The sequence below is a fragment of the Peromyscus maniculatus genome, chromosome 17 (assembly GCF_049852395.1).
Source record: "Peromyscus maniculatus bairdii isolate BWxNUB_F1_BW_parent chromosome 17, HU_Pman_BW_mat_3.1, whole genome shotgun sequence".
In the NCBI taxonomy this organism is placed as follows: domain Eukaryota; kingdom Metazoa; phylum Chordata; class Mammalia; order Rodentia; family Cricetidae; genus Peromyscus; species Peromyscus maniculatus.
Window position 1 is genome coordinate 55,043,904 of NC_134868.1, and position 14,411 is coordinate 55,058,314.

At 42.2% G+C, this 14,411-nt stretch overlaps 1 long non-coding RNA gene across 1 annotated transcript; it reads left to right on the forward strand.

Annotated features, from left to right (window-relative positions):
* The first annotated feature begins 1,419 nt into the window (after positions 1-1,419).
* LOC143269124 (uncharacterized) lies at positions 1,420-3,544 on the forward strand. The gene is made up of 3 exons (XR_013045487.1): positions 1,420-1,558; positions 2,135-2,293; positions 3,373-3,544. It is a non-coding gene; the product is annotated as an uncharacterized LOC143269124 (long non-coding RNA).
* The last annotated feature ends 10,867 nt before the right edge of the window (positions 3,545-14,411 follow it).

The following is a 14,411-nucleotide window of genomic DNA, read 5'->3' on the forward strand; positions in this document are numbered from 1 at the left end:
ATTGTTTAGGTCCTGAATTTCAATGTGACTCTCTGTCAGGGAATGCTGACAACTCAGAGGTACATGCTTGCTTCACAGACTGCATATCAGGGAACTTGGCTGATAACCAAGAGTTGCCATGGTTACTTACCATGCCAGATCAGAGCAACATCTCTAGCCTGAGTGAACCTGAATTTTCATGTGCTACCAGAATGGCTCTGTTTCTTATTGTTACTCAAGTAATGCTATGTGACCCCTGAAAATGTAACTCATATGTTGTCTAGAGTTTTCTGTTGGGAAAAAGATTTTTCAAGATGTGTGGTGAGAAGATGTAGAGAGATATGTAGAAGAGAGGTGTGGGGAGAAAGAGATGTTGCCGTCTAGAGAGAGATGTGTAGCTGTGTGGAGAGATGTAGCTGTGTGTAAGGAGAGATGTAGCCATGTGGAGAGATATGTAGCTGTGTGGAGACAGAAGATGTAGAGTGAGATGTATATATCTGTGTAGAGAGATAGATGTGTAGCTGTGTGGAGAGATGTGTACCTTGTGGAGATTGCCAGAGAATTGTTTTTTGGTTTTTTGTTTGTTTGTTTTCTCAAGATGAAGTAAAAAGAAAGTTACCATCAGAAAGCATGTGTTTCTTTGTTATTCCCCTCAGACAGAAAAAGTCTAGCCTTTGTCACATTTGTGGAATTGTTTTCATACCCTGGGCTGCTCGAGGCTGGCCCTCCAGCCAGGATAGTTCAGCACATTATCATCATGGTGGGGGTGAATGGCAGCATGCAGGCAGTCAGACATGGTGCCAGATTAGTCCTACATCTTGCAAGCAACAGGGGTGTCTGTCACACTAGGTGAAGCTTGAGTAGAAGAGACCTCAAAGCTTGCCCCCACAGTGACACACTTGTTCCAACAAGGCCACATGTACTTCAACAAGGCCATACCTCCTAGTAGTGCCACTCCCTTTAGGATAATGGAGGGCAATGACATTCAAACTACCACAGGTGCTGACCAGAGCCCAGAGTTCCACCATGTTGTTGCTCTTTACAGCAGGATTTTTTGCTTTATGATCTTTCTTCCTCCTTCTTCTTTTGTTTTTTCTAGACAGGGTTTCTCTGTGTAGCTTTGGTACCTTTCCTGGATCTCGCTCTGTAGACCAGGCTGGCCTCAAACTCACAGAGATCTGTCTGGCTCTGCCTCCCGAGTGCTGGGATTAAAGGCGTGCGCCACCACCGCCTGGCAAAGAGAGCCAATTCTATACAGATCTCAGAACATAGCCCTGTGCAACCACCCTCACTACCCTGGAAAAGGGATCCCTACTGGGCCCTCACCCTATGAATTTACTTATGTATTTGCTTATTTTTTACATCAAGTCTTTATATGAGGTCATGCTGGCTTGGAACTTAGAATTCACCTGCCCACTCCCCCAGGGGTTTGCCAAGAGAGACAGCAAGACATTCAGACTATTTCAGATACCACCAGGAGCAGGCGAAGAGCTTGACCATTTCCTGCAGGAGAACCAGGTTCTGACTTCTCAGCTGAATACAAATTGATCCTTGAGAAACGGGATGGAGAAATGCCCATGTGAGTTGTCTTTTCTGTGTGATCGAAGTTATGTACTTCTCTATTATAAAAATAAAGTGTGTAAGCTAATCTCTTTTCCCACAAAGTTGAAAAACAGCACATTCCACTAAAAACAGTCCGTCCAGTTTCTAATTCAATTCTGCCTCTCTCTACATTTAGCCAAATAAATAAATAAACAAATAAATAAAAGAAAGACAGATGAGTACTAAGAACAAAAAGTATTATCCCCATGCACAGAGAAGGACACATCCAAACAGGGATGTTAACTGACTTTCTTGCCACCATTCTGGGAATGATGCTCGATGCTCCCAGAATTTTCTAATTTTTATAAAAACACAAAAACTAGAAGTTTGGTGGGGGTCAGTTTTCTATTTCTAAAATATTACATATAAACCAAAAATACTGTGTCTCTAGGGTATGGTTTTTATCTCTTAAACAGAGCTGCATGAATTTCCCCTGGAGGAAAGGTGTATTGTGGGATGACATACTTTCCATAATTTCAGCACTCTGCCTCCTCCTCTGAGTATCAGTACCATCCCCGAAGGCAAATTAAACATTTACAGTCTTTACTTTCAGGCTTGAATCCCAGAGCTATGCTCCAGAACCTGAATGTTCCATGATGCTAGTCAAGCAACGATTTCCTCATTCCGCTTTGGTGGGTTTTTGGCCCAGCTTTCCTAATTCTACAAGTATTGATCACTGAAAAGAATTGGCTTTCTTTTGTGGGAAAAACAGGTTAGTTGTTTTTTGTTTTGTTTTGTTTCTATTTTCACTCGTTGATGTGATAAAATGCCTGGTTAATGAAACTCAAGGGAGTAAGTGCCCATTGTGGCTCAGGAGTTAAGGGTGCAACCCATTGGGTTGGGGAAGGTGTAGAGATTGGAGCAGCTCTGACTATGGGGGTGAGCATGTGTTTACATGTGAACATTTCAGGAATCAGGAAACTAACTAGAGGTCCCAGTGTAACTCAGCTTCTCCACCAAGGTAGGGTCACCAAGGACTAGTCTCACTGGTATCTCTGACACATTAGCTGTTCTAGAGTTGTTTTCTGTGTTGAAACAGTTTAGTAGTCATCACTCAGGCTACCTGATGAGCATCACGATGAAGAAACACAGAATGAAGGTGACCTTGGGAACTGGATTCCACTTGATAGTCACAGGATGCTGGAAAGTGAACAGATATTAATGGAACCAAAGAAGTCCAAGACAATTTGGATCTTCATCTGCAGTATTCTTACTGTCCATGTGACTGTATCATTTGTCAATCAGACTTAGAGTCTTCATCATAGTGTGAAAAACAGTTCTGCCATTAGTATAAAGTTTGTTTTGCTGAGCGATCTCATAGAGTAGGCTTACAGAAACTCACTAAGAAGAAAGACCATCTATGATCTTTCCCACTGGCATTGAGAAAAACTCTCAGAGGTCACAAGCAGGACTTGATGGCTCAATAGATGTGTCCTTCTACACTAAGGGTGTTCACTAAGGGTGCCTATATATCCTGCTCTGTCAAGACTTAGCAGAGAGTCAATGCCCACTGCTGGTCAGCCCAACCAGTTACTCCTCTGGAATGGTTGCCTCAGTTTGCCTTTTGTCTAAATGAAGTGTTCTATTTTATTTTCTAAAACACATTTCCACTTCAACTAACAGATTATTGGCTCTGTTCATTCTTTCTAAATATTATTCCAGCTACCCCAAACAGTATCCAGGGTATTAAACCTGCTATTTCCTTACTGCTGGATTTAACTGACTTATAGTACCTTTTAATATTCTTTAACCTTCTAAATGTAAGGTCTTCACATTAATTGCTTTCTTCAGCTACCAGTCCTTGCATCTGTATGTGGTCCTAAGTGACTTGCATGAAGAGGCCCAGAGCTCTGGAGCCCACAGGCAGATGAATTCATAAACAATTGATCCCCATTGATGTCTTGTTTATCCATGTTCAATATCCGGCAACATTGATTGGTAAACACAGATCTTCTTTCTCAAGCAAACAGTAAGCACTTTTATGTAGATATGCCCCCCCCCAACCTCCACACCTATTATGTGCTAGAATCTGAACTCAAATAGGGGTCAGAAATCCGTTTTCTCACTAAACTCAATGCACAAAGAATTCTTTTCAAAATGTTTGTACATTTAACAAAATAATTTCTGTTTTATATTGCAATCCAAAAATTACTTAGAAAAATTGCATTTAATGTTGTTTTTTGCAATTACAGAAGCAATGTTAGGTATTGACGAGAGAGTAGAAAGACCTAAAGGTGGAATATTTGTTAGCATTTGTGTGGTTCAGTATGTACCCCTATCTCCAGGTGACACTGGAGACTCACAGAGTGTGGTTTGAGGTTTAATGAGGTCTCTCTGGGAAGTGAACTTCTGACCTCTCTTGCCATTCTTGGAAAGAGGGGGTGATGAAGGAGAGGCGTGATGTTCTACATTGGGGGATGTAAACTTGATGTGTATATATTGCATTAATAATTTTTTCATGTTGCTGATACAAAATATCTGATAAAGGCAACTTAAGGGACAAAGGGATATTTTGGTTATAGTGTTAGGTAATACAGTCTATCATGGTAGGGAAATCATGCTGGGAAGAGTGTGAGATGCCTGGTCACATTGTGTCTACAGTCATGCTCTGCAAGCAACTTTTCTCCATTTTCACTCAGTTCAAGGCCCCACCCTGCGGATGGTGCCACCCACAATCAAGGTGCTTCTTAACATTACCCTGAAGATGCCCTCATGGACACATCCAGAAGTGTCGCTCTTAGGTGATGCTAATGCCTCTCAAGAAATAAGACCACTCATTGTACATATCTATTATACAGCTCACATATCAATCATATCGCCTGCCAATACCCCATGCCTCATGTAGCAAGTGCATAATCTATGTAAAGTTGTTTTCTGAATTCTTTGTTCTTCGTAGATGTGATCTTCCCAGTGTCAGTCTGCATTGCTCTCTGACGCCTGCCTGGACAGGGTGAATGTGGTGAGCTGAGTGTTTTAGTGCATATTTGTTGTTTTTAAATACTGAAGTAAAATTGTAGATATTTCAAAGGCATGCTTGAAAACCTCATGAAACCTAGAGGCACACTCACTCCACACATTAGTTAGAAGCTAATCTATCCTACTAATCAGAGGCACAATGCTATGAATAAAATTCACTCCTCCTCTTTGAAAGCCTGGTGCTGGAGGGATACCAACTATCTGATGTTGTAATTAGCTGGATTTAAGACACATAGAGTAGACTGAGCACACACAGGAAGGTGGATTTCTCAGACCTCTTTTGAAAATATACTAGCTTGTTTTTGTTTGTGCTAATTTTTGGGGATCTTGCATTTCACCCCCAATTTTTTTTTCTTGGGACATAGGTAGTGACTAGAAGATATCAACCATTGTGTAACATTCAGGTGGGCTGCTTTTTTTGTGTAAGTCCTCCCATATTTTCAGACTCAATAGCCGACACAGTTATATTAATGTCCTCCATAATAGCTGAAGTGCTTTCTGAGGAAACCAAGAAGGCCACAGAGGGACCTGCCTCACTCACTGTCAGTTGGAAACCAGTCTAAGAGATAATTTTTGTCATAATAATTTCCTCAGTGAGGAATTTAATTGTCTTTGGGGTTGTCACACATGGTTGGGGCTTATTTTTCATGTTGTGCTTATGTGAAAAAAAATTTAAGGAATGTCTTTTCCAGTTTAAATGCAACAAGACTATTGACTATTTGTGTTCATTTCATTTCACCAATAAAAGTAAATCTGAGGAAATGGATATTAACTCAAAAAATGCCAAAGATATTGTGTGCTGGGTCAGATCTCAGTACCAAATCTATTGATGGAGGCATTGTCTCGTGAGGTTCAGTATCAGGAGCATGGGGCCACTGACAGAGCCTTTGTATGAGCACTGAGCGCCACAAAGTCATGGCCCCTGAACCAGCTAAAAGCAGTCTTATTCAGAGCTCTGTATTGTCCCTTATGTCATACCCTGTGCATTTTCCAGTATTTTCTTTCTGGGTCAGAAGTAAACTGAAGAGCAAAAAAACTAGGTCAACGTCATCATCTCCAGTGGCTTGAACCCATGGTGACCCCTGAGCTCTACCTAGGTTGCACAGAGACCCTCCTGCGATAAATTAGGATTGCTGAAGGACCCAGAGGTCCTTCAAGAAGCAGGGCTACTGTGTGGAGGTTTCTGAGAAGATTGTGCAAAGGATATGTGAAGAATATGTATAAATCAAAATAGAAAAACCAAAGTTAAAAACCAAAGTTAAAAAGGTAGACCACAGACCAACTACATCAGAAATGAACACTGTATCCCAGTGTTCTTGGGAACATAAAGATAAAGGGAGAGAAAATCAGTGCTATACACCAAGGATATGGGAACAGAGGCAGGTTATGTTTATATGTGCATCTAAAAGAGAGGCCCAACCTAACATCAACCATTCAACTAAGGCCATTGTCTTAGGGTTTCTATTGCTGTGAATAGACACTATGAGCATGGCAACTCTTATAAAGGAAAAACATTGAAGTGTGGTGGCTTGCATTTTCAGAGGTTTCATCATCATGGTGCAACATGGTGGCATGCAGGCAGACATGGCGCTGGAGAAGTAGCCAGGTGCTCTACATCTTGGCTTGTAGGCAACAGGAAGTGATCTTAGTGTCCACTGAGTGAAACTTAAGCAAAGGAGACCTCAAAGCCCACTCCCACAGTGACACACTTCCTCCAACAAGGCCACACTTCCCATTAGTGCCACTTCCTTGGGGGCCATTTTCTTTCAAACAACCACAGTCATCAATCAGGAACTGGCAGGGAGGAAGTGGTGACAGTGTGGCCTGAATACTGAAAAACCACCAGGCAGAGGGGAAGAAGCTAGCGCTCAGTTCCTGAAGGGACGCAGCTGCTCCTCCTGATAATACATACTCCAGAAAATGCCAACAAATATGTAAAGCATAGAAAGTACATGTGGTAATGCTCCTCCATCCCTCACAGATTTACACAGATATTCACAAACTCAACACAGAAACACAAAACAGCCCTGCCATCAGCTGGAGAATAAATCACTAAGCTGTGTGACTCCTTGATAAAATATTTTTAACCAAAATAAAATTATATTACAGATAAACCTGGCTTGGAGGCTCCTGGGTAATTAAGACATCACTCATCCCATGGTTCCATGGACAGGAAGGTAAATAGTATGCAGCTCGGTGCTGAGCGGTAAAGGCCGGCCTGAGGACTACCTCCTGTGTGGTCAGGCCACTGTGGACTGAAAGAGCCAACCCAATTAATTCCTCAGCTGATCCTGTTTCCTCAGACTGGAAGCCTCTGTGTCTCATCCAGAATGGATCTCAGCTGAAATGCTGCTCAAAAGCCTAAAAGCTTAACCAAGCCTCTAATTCCTGGTCCTCACACCTTATATACATTTCTGCTTCCAGCCATTGCTTCCTGGGATTAAAGGCATGTGTCACCATGCCTGGCTTTTTCCAGTGTGGCTTTGAACTCACAGAGATCTGGATGGATCTCTGCCTGCAGAATGCTAAGATTAAAGGTGTGAGTGCCACCATTTTCTGGCCTCTATGTCTATCTAGCAGCTGTTCTGTTCTCTGACCCCAGATAAGTTTACTAAGGCACACAATATATTGGGGGGACACAATATCACCACAGTGCTCTTTTCTTAACTTGAATCCCTGGCCAGCAAAGCACTAAAAGATCTACTGTTGGTGCAGTTTGCTCAGCTCCATGATGTTGTCCTGATCCTGTCTTCCTGAGGGCCCCTGCTCATGGTTGGTTGTCTGTCCCTTCTCAAATTCTGTGACACCAAGTCCAACCTGCCTCAGCACCTGGGCAAGTCCGCTGAAGTCAAACCTGAGTAACTGATCACCAGCTGACTGCAAGTCCTGGATCCTTCCTAGTTTTGTTTAGTAGTGCCTGATTACCCATGTATGTCCTATGGGTTTAGCTCTGTATTCCTGATGCTGGTGCTGGTCTGTCTGAGTCAGCTGATGTTCTCAGAGTCACTAAGCACTTTTATGTAGCATTACCAGCAATGCAGTACATACATACATACATACACACACACACACACACACACACACACACACACACACACTCACACACACATTCACATACACCAAAACCAAAATGAAACAACCCATACCAAAGAAAACCATGGTTCTATCCAAGAGACCTCAAATCATGCCTCTAAAAACAAAAATTAAATATAAATAAAACATGGATGAAATGTTTAGCCCTGGAGTTATGTCTTATCACTCGCTCAATAATTACATTATAAAAAGCTTTTAGTCAAAGCTTTTACTACAAAAAAAATGTATAGCAGCCTATTTAATATCCTAAAATGATGGCTGATGCCAAGCCATTTTCTGTATCTAGATGTACATTCAGTTTAGATTCTATTATTATTTACCTCGTTTATTTTTATGAGCTTTTCCAGCCCGTCAGATTTGTGTTGATATTTGACCTTTGGAAGTGAGTACTCTGTTCATAAACTTGAGATACATAAAGCCAGCTTTTAACCTGTATGCTTTAAAGCTGAATGGGGAATAAAAGCGTGCATAGAATGAGGTACTATGAACTATTTGGGGTTAGAGTCTAGTAATTTCTATTATATATAAATGTTCAGAATTTGGATTGGAATGCAAGTCCCTCTACAGTGTTTGGAATGCCAGTGTGTGGCTAGCAAGTGCTCACAGATGCTAAGAAAGATTGGAGCAGGTACACAGGGGTAGCAGTGAATTTCCTCTTTCATTTTGTTCTGTTTTTCTAAAAGATGGTCTTGGTAGGTAGTCCAGGATGGTCCTGTACTTGGAATAACTCTCCTACATTGGGCCTCTTGAATACTGGGAATACAAGTGTACCACAAAGCCCACCTTGGGAGCTTACTCCTGACTGGCCAGATATAGGCTTAGCTGGGGATGTAGAAAGTGCTGGAAGGAAATGTTTGGGAAGCTAGAAAGGAAAGGGGCAAAGGCAGCAGTAGAGGACACATGATTTCATGTTCATAGATCTGATGAGGAAAAATTAACAGTGAGTTTTCAGAAATGGAGCCTGTTTCGCTAAGAAGAAAGGAGTAGTTATGGGCAAGGGATTACTAGGAATGATGAGAAATCCAGAGGGACTGCACACCAGGTGTTGGGCAGCCAGTAATCCTTATCCTCCAGGTCACCTGGGAACTACTGCTGTCAGGAGACCACAGCTACGCCTTGTTGGCAGTGGTTATCTTCAAGTGAGAGGTAAAGCAGCCAGGGGCAAAGAAGGTGCTTCAGTCCTGGGGCATCTTGCTGTGGCCCCAGCTCATCTCTCAGCTCACACCTCAGCACTTTGACTCCTGGTGTGGGTGGAATGTTTGTGCCTCCAAAGTCCACAGGCTGGAATTCTCACATCCTATTTGATGGTGCCCACAGGTGGGTCTTGTAGAAGCAGGAACTCAGTCTCTTCTCTGCCTAGGTGAGGCTTGCCATGAGAAATCTGAAGAAAGGGCAGCAAGACATGGCTTCTACCTCTGGAAATTTTCTGTCTTCAGCACGTACCTTGGGGTTACCTCTCTACACACTTGTAACCTAGTGTTTTTCTCAGCAACCAAGATTCCTCTTTTATACCATGGAATCTGGAAATAAAAACCTCTAGAAATTATTTGTGTAAACACTGGATTAATAGTCCTGGTCTGCCAGTTCTGTGAATTCTACAGCTTTGAAATAGAACCCAGGTTAGCAACAGTAGTACACAGATGATAAATACCAGCAGCACCAGAATCCTATATAGATGTGAATGATTTCTGTCTCTCCTTGATGACCCATGACTCTTCTTTGATGCCTTTCCAAGTTTCTGACACTAACAAGCCTGTCTGTCTTTCTCACTGTACTCAGGTAAAGAGGAAAAAAGTAAAGTAAATTCTGCACCATCGTGAGCTGGGTGCCCACTCTGAGGTACCTGTGCACCTGGAATATCCACTGTACTCACAGTATCTCAGACACATCCCATGTTCATTCTGGGAAAATAACAGAGAGATCTCTAAGCGAGCAAGTCAGTAGTTTTATGCCACACATATGCAAAAGCACCTCTAAGATTCAGCAATGCTCAGAGGACAAAGTGAGCTCTCTGATGCTCCTAGTTTCCTGCAAAGCTGTGCACTCAGCATGTTGGACTTAATTCGACAGTCTCCACTTGCATCAATTTTTCCTGAAAACAACGTAATTTCTTTTAGAGTACCCAGGAAAACTGTGAGAACCCCAATCCAGCCCTCATGGGCACAGACATCCCTCCCTCCTGTTCATTTTGCCATTATCAGTCTCTGTTCTAGACACCTTTGCTTCAGCACCCACCAGAGGTCAACGTGGTGCACAGTTTAAATCCATTTCTTGTATTTTGGACTTCAAAGACAGAGCTTTGGGCAAACAATGAAGCAGTATGCACATAGCAGGTGGGCTGAAAGTCTAGACTTCCGAGGCAGGTTCCCTTCCTAGAGAACTATCCTACCTGTACCGCCTTCAATCTTGCAGCTCAATCTCTTCCCCTGAATTGCATGCCCAAGCATGACGGGATGGAGACAGGTATGCCATGGCACAAGTGGAGAACAAAAGACAGCTCAGGTGAGTTTTCCCTTTCTGTCAGGTGGATCCCAGGAATTGAACTCAGGCTGTCATGCCTGGCCATGAGAAGTCTGACCCACCAAGCCATCTTGCTGGTCTTCTTGTTGGCATATATTAACATAACAATTTTGTTTTACCTGGGGGTTGAGTCCATCCTCAATACATTTTCCTGGCATGACTACACAAATCATAGCCTCAGCTGCACATTTTATGTGGTGCCACAAAAATCCTAGTCCTCATCATTTCTTACGAATACACTTCCTGGAAGTAGCCATTTGAAATTAAAGTCGTTTTACAAGTAATAGGGACCCCTTGAAAGTTTACCTGCCTCAATACTTTTAGTGATGCTGTCCCTTTTGCTTTGATTTAATAAGGCAGAAATCCTATTATTCTACTAGTTTTGTGACATTGGCAGGACACCATTATAAATATTGGTTTCTTTGTCAGTTTAATGGGGGTAATGCACAGTTACATGTCATTGGTTTTCATAAAAATTAAATGATTGCTGTGTGCACCTGGCACAGTGTGTCATGTAGAAAGGACTGGAGAAATACTACATTTGTTTCCTGGGGTTTAATATATACTTCTGTCCTGGCACAACTTCAGACTCTTTATAACATTCCTGGAAATCAAAATCACACCCTCCACCTGCTCACAGATAATGGATGTTAATCTTGTAGAATACCAAATGCAGGAGTTGAATGTGTTATAGAGCTGAGGTTGGGAGGAGCTTTAGATGTTCCCAAGTCCCAGTGAGCTGTGAGGAGCAGGGCTCTTTTCAGTTTGTTAGAAGATGTGTCCGAGTAACAGTTGTTATTGCTGTGATGAAACATCGTGACCAACGCAGCTCAGGGAAGAAAGGGCTTATTTCAGCTTACACTCACAGTCCATCACTGTGGGCAGTCAGGGCAGGAACTCAACAAGGGCAGGAACCTGGAGGCAGGAGCTGATGCAGAAACCATGAAGGAGTGTTACTGCTGCTTACTGGCTTACTTCCCCTGGCTTGCTCAGCCTGCTTTCTTATAGACCAGGGATGGCATCACCCACGATGTGCTGGGTCCTCCCCCATCAATCACTAATTAAGAAAATGTCCTACAGACTTTCCTATAGGCTGATCTTATGGAGGCATTTTCTCAACTGATGCTCCCTCCTCTCAGATGACTCTAGCTTGTGTCAAGTTGACGTAAAACTAGCCAGCACAAGATGTAAAGTGATAAGCATGCTATCAACCACAGCACAATGGGAACACTGATAACTTTAAAAACATAACAAAACAAAACAAAAAAACAGAATTTAGGTCTGTAAAATCCTTCTCTATGCCACCAAAGCAGAACTTCAGTCATGCTATTAAGGCTCATACCCAGGGCCTCACACACTAGGCAAAAGCCCAGTCTCTCAGCTGCCTTCCCAGCCCAGCACTAACTTCAGAACTCTGTCACTTCGCTTTACTCCTGTAGCTACATCCAAGCGATCCGCCACCTCACAGCCTGGCTGCCCTAAAATGCAGCTGGTTTAAAAGTACTCCAGATCCCATTGCTATGAAGTCAGAGTCTGAGAAATCTCTTCAGCTTGAATGAAGTTAAATTTATATTTCTCTGCAGGTACAATGAAATGATTAACTCTGGGATACAAAATTTAAAAATGAGACGAATTAATGTTATCCAGGCTGTGGGAGGAAGTGGCTGGCATCCATAACCCTCTTACTTTGGATGGAAGAGGGATAAAGCTGATTGAAAAATATTTTATCAGGCTTCCTAAATGCCGTCTACTATGCCAGGGAGGGATCTCACTACTTGATATTTATCCAATGCCCTGGCTAGTTTCATGTCAACTTGACACAAGCTAGAGTCATTTGAAAGGAGGAAATCTCAATTAAGAAAATGCTTCCATAAGATCCAGATGTGGAGCATTTTCTCAGTTAATGATTGATGGAGAAGGTTGAAGCCCATTGTGGGTAGTGCTACCCCTGGGCTGGTGGTCCTGGTTTCTGTAAGAAAGTAGGCTGAGCAAGCCATGAGAAGCAAGCCAGTCAGCAGCACTAACACTCCTGCATGGTTTCTGCATCAACTCCTGCCTCCAGGTTCCTGCTGTGTTTGAGTTCCTGTCCTGACTTCCTTCAGGAATAGACTGTGATGGGGAAGTGGAAGCCAAACAAACCCTTTCGTCCAAACTTGGCTTGTGTTCAGGGTGTGTCAGCAACAATGACCTCAAAGCACATAAGATGGTGAAGATTGTTACCACTAGAACCTGAACATTCACAGGCTCTTTGTTCTGGTGATAAATAAATAAATAAATAAATAAATAAATAAATAAATAAATAAATAAATAAATAGTTAAAATCATTCCAAAATCCATTTCATCTTCAGTGGATAGACAAATAACAGATTAAATCACTCATTATGTGGACTAGAGTTTAGAGATAAGAAATAAATAACCTATTAACAATGGATAGACTTTCAACATAGCATCCTATATGAGTCTTAATCCAATGACTCCTTAGCATCTTGCCATAAACCTGGGTGGCTTAAATTATAATACTTTTATTCTCTCATGAAGGCTGAAATCAGTTCAAGTGGGGAGGAAAGTTGGTACCAGGACCTTCTCTGGAAGCTCCAGAAGAGAATCCAGTCATTTGCATTTCACAATTTTCATGGTTGTTTGGGGTTTGTGGCTGGGGATCCATTTCTTTATCTGCACAAATTATCCTTTCAATCTCTGGATGAGAAGAAATGCATTCAGAAAACACTTAGCATATTTTCTTACTGTCTTGGTGAGGTTTAAGCTTCAACCTATCTCTGCTCCTTCTGAGGGGAGCTTTGCCTCAGCCAATGACTGCTGGAGACAGAACACAGCAGAACATGTTGTTGTCTGTGTTGTCACGTGAGAAGGTAACACCAAAATGATTGACAACTGACTTGTAATCTTGAACAATGGAATCTATAAGGCAGTGGAAAAAAATGTTTGAAGACTGTCAACCAATAAATCTTAAATTCTTTATTATTTTTAAGACACATTCTCCTCATGCTGCCCAGGCTGGTCTCACCATTCTGTGCTCCTATGAGTTCCTTCTGGATTTCTGAGTAGTCAGTATTAGCAGACAACATTGTGTTGGCTTACAATCAAGAATATTATATTCACCAAAAATCATCCTTTAAAGATTAATCAAAATAAACACATTTCTAACTCGTCAAAAGCTGAAAGAACAAATTGTCAGCAATCTGCCTTGACAGAAATAGTAAAAGCAGTGAGCTAGGTTGAAGATGAATTCACCAGGGAAAACTAGGCATGCTGTAATTATGTAAATAATCCCAGGAAACTGTGTATGGTGAAATTTCTTCTCCCTTCTTAGGTGACTTAAAGTGTAGCCCCATGATACCTGACTCTACCCTGGCCTCCACACATATAAGCACATGCATGCAAATGAAATAACCCCCGCCCCCAACACACACACACACCTGCAGTGGCTTAGGCATTGGAGTGGGCTCCAGTGAGCTGGCTCTACCCCATGTGTGGGGCAGGGATCCCAGTTAACCAACTCAGCTATCACCCAAGTTCAGATCCAGGGCCTTGAGCCGGCCTACCCCAAGACCTACCCCATCTATGAACTGCTAGAATGGGAAAGGGGACTAGTCACAGGATCTCCATGATTTAAGGCAACAGCAGGATTTCTGTGAAGAGTCTCGGTGAGGATGCAGTATTGACGGTGTAGCAAAAGCCAGAAGCCCTGAACCAGACCAGCGACTCACTGCAATGAACATTTGCCAAGTAAAGTTTTTTGGGCAAAAGGGTATACTATGCATGACTCAACAGAGTTCCCAAGGCCACTACAATGAAGGAATATGTGATGGAGAGGCAGAAAAGATGGAGCAGTGTGGAGTGGTACAAGAATGGAGGAGCTGCATGAGACAGCTGTGACTGGTATAAAAGAAGCCTGGGATTTATAGAGGAGCAGGCCGGTGGCCAGAGGGGGTCTGCAAGATATGTTGTTGTTTTCTTTCTTTGTTTGTTTTTGTTTTAATTTTTAATTTTATTTTTGCGGGGAGGTTACAAGTATGGAGGGTGGATAGGGAAAGACTGAGAAATGAGTAGGACTGAGGTGCATGATGTGAAATTCCTAAAGAATCAATAAAAAATTTATGTTTTTTAAAAAAAGAGAATAAACTATAAATGGTCAATAAGCATGCCAATATAGTCCGTCCTACAAATACACCCTCATCATCATTTATTCTGTCAGTGTTTACAAATGGTATGGAATTATA